Source organism: Octopus bimaculoides, chromosome 21, assembly GCF_046866305.1.
Source record: "Octopus bimaculoides isolate indiv1 chromosome 21, ASM4686630v1, whole genome shotgun sequence".
In the NCBI taxonomy this organism is placed as follows: domain Eukaryota; kingdom Metazoa; phylum Mollusca; class Cephalopoda; order Octopoda; family Octopodidae; genus Octopus; species Octopus bimaculoides.
The window spans coordinates 26,555,063-26,561,382 of record NC_142948.1 but is presented as its reverse complement, the minus strand read 5'-3'; the positions used below and the strand labels follow the sequence as shown (position 1 = coordinate 26,561,382).

At 34.6% G+C, this 6,320-nt stretch overlaps 1 long non-coding RNA gene across 1 annotated transcript; it reads left to right on the top strand.

Annotated features, from left to right (window-relative positions):
- The first annotated feature begins 419 nt into the window (after positions 1 to 419).
- On the top strand, positions 420 to 5,500 carry LOC149131528 (uncharacterized). The gene is made up of 2 exons (XR_016237778.1): positions 420 to 4,504; positions 4,586 to 5,500. It is a non-coding gene; the product is annotated as an uncharacterized LOC149131528 (long non-coding RNA).
- The last annotated feature ends 820 nt before the right edge of the window (positions 5,501 to 6,320 follow it).

The window sequence follows — 6,320 nt, the reverse complement described above, 5'->3', positions numbered from 1 at the left end:
ATATATATTATTATATTTATAGATATATAAATATAAATATATATATATAAATATATATATATATAAATATATAATATATAAATAAATATATATATATATATATATATTAAATATAAATACATATATATATATACATATAAATACATATAAATATACATATAAATATATATATATATATATATATATATATATAATATATACATATAAATATATATAATATATAAATATTTATATATAAATATATAATATATATATATAAATATAAATATATATATAAATATAAATATATAATATATAATATAAATATATAATATATAAATATAAATATATAATATATATATATAATATATAAATATATATATAAATATAAATATATATATATATATATATATATATACATATACATATATATACATATATATACATATACATATAGATACATACCTACCTATATATACATACATACACAAACATATATATATATACATACATATATATACATACATATATATATATACATATATACATACATACATACACAAACATATATATATATATATATACATACATATATATATATATATACATAGATACATATATACATAGATACATATATACACTTACCTGCATATGAATACCTACATACACTATATTCACACACATACACTTTATACATATATGTACATACAGTGTGTATGAATACAATTACCCTGCTTTGTCCCCGTCCCCCTGTATAGAAACTGTAAAACATTTTATCTGTTTACTAATCGAATGTACTGTGAGCAAATCTTAACAATGGCTCAGTTCTCAGTTGATTAAGAAATTCTTTTGGCATTTGTTCAGCCAAGTCTGTGGAAATGTGCTACTGCACTCTATCCATACACTCACTCTGTCACACACATATACACGCATTCATGACTCGCATGCATGTCACATGCATGCGTCATACATACATACACACAACACTCATACATGTGTGCAAAACTCACGCACACATCAAACACCTATTTCATTTCATGTCCATCTAAAACTTTGATGTAAGATGTTGTATAGGCACATGTATGTATGTGTGTGTGTGTGTACTGTTGCTTCTGTGCTTGTATAAAGCATTGCATGTGTGTGTGTAGTGTTGCAAGTATGCATATGTGTGTGTGTGTGTGTGCTTGTAGAGTAGAACATAGATGTTAAAGGTTGATGGATCATCCTCATTTAACGTCTGTTTTCCATGCTGGCATGGGTTAGACTGTTTGACTGGGATTGGTAAGCCAGAGAGTTGCAACAGGTTTCAGTCCTTGGTTTTGGCTTGATTTCTACGGCTAGATGCCCTTCCTAACACCAACCACTTTACAGAGTGTACTGTGTGTGTATGAGGGTTGGTTGAAAAATTCATAGGCTGACCCAGAGATTCTAAGGTATTTTTTTTCAACATAGTCCCCTATGTCGTCCACACACTTCTTCCATTGATGTTGCTGTGCTTGGATCCCATTGATAAAAATCCTTTCATCCTTTTGGTAAAGAAACAAATGTCATCAATAGTTGATATGTCATCATCAATGTTTTACTGGTTCCCAACCAAGTGCTTTTTTTTTTTTTTTTTCATGTTGGGGAGCAGGTGATAGTCAGATGTGCCCAAATCCATAGAATAGGGACAGTAATCAACCAATTCAAAACTTCACTCATGCACAGCAGTCATTGAAACCAAGGAATTGTGTACTGGAGCATTCTCTTGATGAATCAAGGCCCCCACTTCATCAGTTTTCCTGGGCGTTTGGTCTTGATAGCCTTTCATAACTACCTCTGCAAGTTGGCATACTACTCTTCATCGATGGTGTGGCCCTTTTGAAGATAGTCAATAAACACAATGCCTTTTGCATTCCAAAAAAAAAAAACTGATGCCATCACCTTTCCTGCAGATGAAATGACTTTTGCCTTCTTTGGAGGGACGTTTCCACTGCACAGATTGTCTCTGAGTCTCTGTTTAAAATGATGTTAATAATCAATCTCTGTTAGGAAATATTCAAGGAAACCAGCAGGATTTGCCTCAGACAATGTCAGATTTTCCTGTGATGTGATCAGCCCGTGTGCTTTCGATCAGGTGTCCTCACTCCCAAGATATGCCAAGAGCATTGGCTCAATCACCTGTCATCCATCCATCAGCATGTGTTGAACATGATCTATGTTTTCCTCGGTGGTGGCAGTTGCAGGATGTCCAAACCTTGGGTCATCTTCCATACTCTCCCTTCCCCTCCGAAATTCGGCTGGTCACTTTTGCACTGTTGATAAAGCTGGAGAGTCATCTAATATAGCAACTATGTCAGCATGAATGCCGTTGGGAGGGGCTAAACTCTTTTCTTACAGGGACTTGATAACATCATGATGCCAAATCTTGTCCATTTTCAAGAGAAGTAACTACTCGTTAGTTCTGAAGTCTTTGAAGAGTCAGATGTCAATTTACCTGGAAAGAAACAAAGCAATTATTAATAAGAGTTGAAAATGCATACAAGATTTCACAGCCCTAACATCACTCCTTTATGCTTGTAGAGTGGAACACAGCTGTTAAATGATGATGGATCATCATCATTTAATGTCCGTTTTCCATGCTGGCATGGGTTGGACAGTTTGACAGGAGCTAATAAGGCTGGGACACACACTAGGCTCCAATGGTTTTTATGGCTGGATGCCCTTAGTAATGCCAACCACTTTACAGAGTTTATTGGGGGGCTTGTTATGTGGCACCAGTACTGGTATCAGTTTTGCTATGGTGGACAGGTGTTCTTGAGTACAACAAGGTGCCAAATATGTGTGTGTGTGTGTAAATAGCAAAATGATTCATACAGCAAGGTTTGTGATGATGGAGGTAATTTTCAGAGGAAGATGTTGCTTGACAAAACATGAAACATAAAAAATAGAAAGAGAAATCATTATCTACCATTGACTGGCGTTGCTGTGTTACCTCCTTGTTAGGTTATTATGTATATAAACTTTTGAATACTAACACACACATCACTTTACATATACAGACCGAACACTACACACACATGGAGTCCTCCCCCCCCCCCCCACGCAGCAATCTATGTATACAACACTGCACATATGACATTGTACATATACATACATAACATAACACTGCAAATGTACATACAATACTCTACACACACGTGCATATGTAACATGCTACACACACACACACACACTAACACAAAACACTATACATACACTTGCAATACTCTATATAGACATACACATGCTACACATATACTACACACACACATACATACTCATCAGTCTACAAGTACACAATCTGCATGCATGCATGCAGTCTCTCTCTCTCTCTCTCTCTCCACATATCAATCTATGCATGCATGGACACATCACTCGATAAACACACACCCTCACGTTCATCACAACTGCCCTTTTATATTGTTTGAACCAGTGGTTCTCAAGCTCAGTCCATATGACCCCTGGGGGGGGGGGGGTCCATGTAAGACTTTTGGGGATGCACAGTTGTATTTTAAGGTTTCATGAAAAAAATTTTTGTTTTTATGGCAAGAAACTGCTGGGTTTCTTTCTCTAACATTTTACACAGTTCAACCATTACAAGTTAATGTGTGGAAAAACAAAATAAGAATTTCAGAAGAAGCTTCTGCAAAACTGGTAATCCACAGAATTAAATAGTAATCAATGGGGTCCATAGATGTAAAAATGATTGAGAACCACTTGTTTAAACCATACTGACATTTAACCTCCCTGTGTGGTTGTGTGTGTGTGAGAGAGAGAGAGAGAGAGAGAGAAAGTGTGTGTTTTACAAGACAACCTCAGAATAGTTGTGATAGAGTAAAATGGTTTTGTGCCAAAGTGATAGGATTTAAATACTGTCTGTGGGTTTGTCATTATTTTTTCTGTCTCATCATCATTTTCTACATATGTATGTATGTGTTTGTGTGTGGGCATACATCTATGTGTATATATATATATATATATATATATGTATTTTGTACATACTTATGTTTATTTGTATGCATTTATGTATATACCTGTATATACTTATGTATGTATATACTTGAATATTCTTATTTACTTATACAGACTGTCTCTTTCACACACACACATGCAAACAACACGCACACAATATATATATATATATATATATATATATATATATATATATGCATATATCCATACATATATGTACATACCTACATCTATATGTATACAGACATGCATATATGGGTACAGGACATCAAAAAATGTTATATATATATGCATATGCATGCGTACACACACACACACATATATATGTAAGGTGTGTGTTTGTGTGTGTAAATATATATTTATTATACTTGTTGGTGGGGGATGTCATATTTTGCCAATTAAACACAAGTACTATTGTGTGTGTGTTTAATTAGCAAAATATGACGATCCTGAAATATAACAATATCTGTTTCAACACGATTTCACATCAAGAATCTTTCAAAACAGACACACACACACACAACACACACGTGTTGAGTGCCTCTTTCTTTCGTTTGTCCACTCACCCGTGAGTGTGTGTGTATATATATATATATATATGTATACACACAAGGGTGAGTGGACAAACAAAAGAGGCACTCAACAAAGTCAGTAGGGGTTACACATATCATTATTTAAAACATTTTGATTTGGGCCCTATGGACTTAGTTTTTGGGCTTCCTGCAGAAACCTAGTTCGTTAGGCTCAATTAATCAACCCCAATGAGCTAGGTCTCTCTAAGAGGCCAACAAAACCTTAAGTGGCACGGGGCTAAACCAAACTGATTTGAATGATAATGAGATATATATATATATATATATATATATGTGTGTGTGTATATGTATATATTTAACACATACAAATACATATTTGTGCACACATAAATACACACAAGATCATATATTGTAGTTGCTGTGTGATGCCCTTGGCTACACACACAATAATAAGTCTTAAAAACGCCATGAAGAAGAGCATAAAAATGAACTTTACCCCCTTAAGATAATCTCTTGTTCTCCTGGTCCCTTCCTCTCACTCTCATTATCGATTCCTGTTCCATCTAAACAATTTGTCTGTCCATCCTGTGAAGAAACAAGGCAAAAAAGATAAATAAAAATTTACTTTGATACCACTACCGCCACCACCACCACACCATACACCCTCAAAATTCCTTACCTGTTGTTGTCACCATCATTATCATCATCACCACCACCACCATGACCTCCTCCTCCTCGTCTCTCATACACATCCCCATTCATACATACATACATACATACTTAAATAAATGCACATGTAGACACGTCCAATCTCCATCGGCCAGTCGTCATATAAACAAAACTGACAATCTCCTCCTACTCTGTCCCAACCTCATCAATTCATGTTGCCTGTTTTTGTTTGTTAGTTTTTTTTTGTTTGTTGTTATTGTTGTTTTGTTTTTTACCTCCCATCCTTACCTGTCTGATAAAAAACAAAAAAATTCATTGAAATCGTTTACTAGTCTTTGTTGTTTCTTGCTTTTTATTCTCTTATTTGATGTTTTTTTTTGGTGTGTATTTGTTTTTTTTATGGAGAGAATTCCGGAAAACCAAAGAACTTTCATCATAAAGACATAGAACCAAAATACATTTTTACATGACTATTGCCATGCTGGAGCACTGCCTTGAAATTTTAATCAATCAAATCGATCCCATTATTTATTTTTTTGTTAAACCTAGCACTTATTCTATTGGTCTCTTTTGCCAAACCGCTAAGTTATATGGGGGGTGTAAATACACCAACACTGGTTGTCGAGTGGTGGGTGACAAGCATAGACACAAAGACATACATACACACATGCATGCATGCAATCACACACACACATGATGGGCTTCTTTCAGTTTCCATCTACCAAATTCACTCAGAAGGCTATAGTAGTAGACACTTACCCAAGGTGCCATACAGCGGGACTGAACCTGGAACCAAGTGGTTAGGAAGCAACCTTTTTACCACAGCCAGGCCTGAGGCTATAAGCTTATTTGCATAGATCAAGGCAGAATCAATGCAGTCTGGAACAACAGAGAAGCAAACTAAATTTTAAACTTGGCTTTCAGTGAATCTTGTTCAAGCGTTTTTTGTTTCACTTATGTGTGAGACTTTCTGGTATTGGATATATACATTTACATTGACCAAGATGGTCAGGAATGATTTTTTTTTTTTACACACATATATATATATATATATATATATATATATATGCAACGGGCTTCTTTCATTTTCTGTCTACCAAATCCATGCACAAGGCTTTGGTTGGTCCGAGGCTATAGTAGAAGACA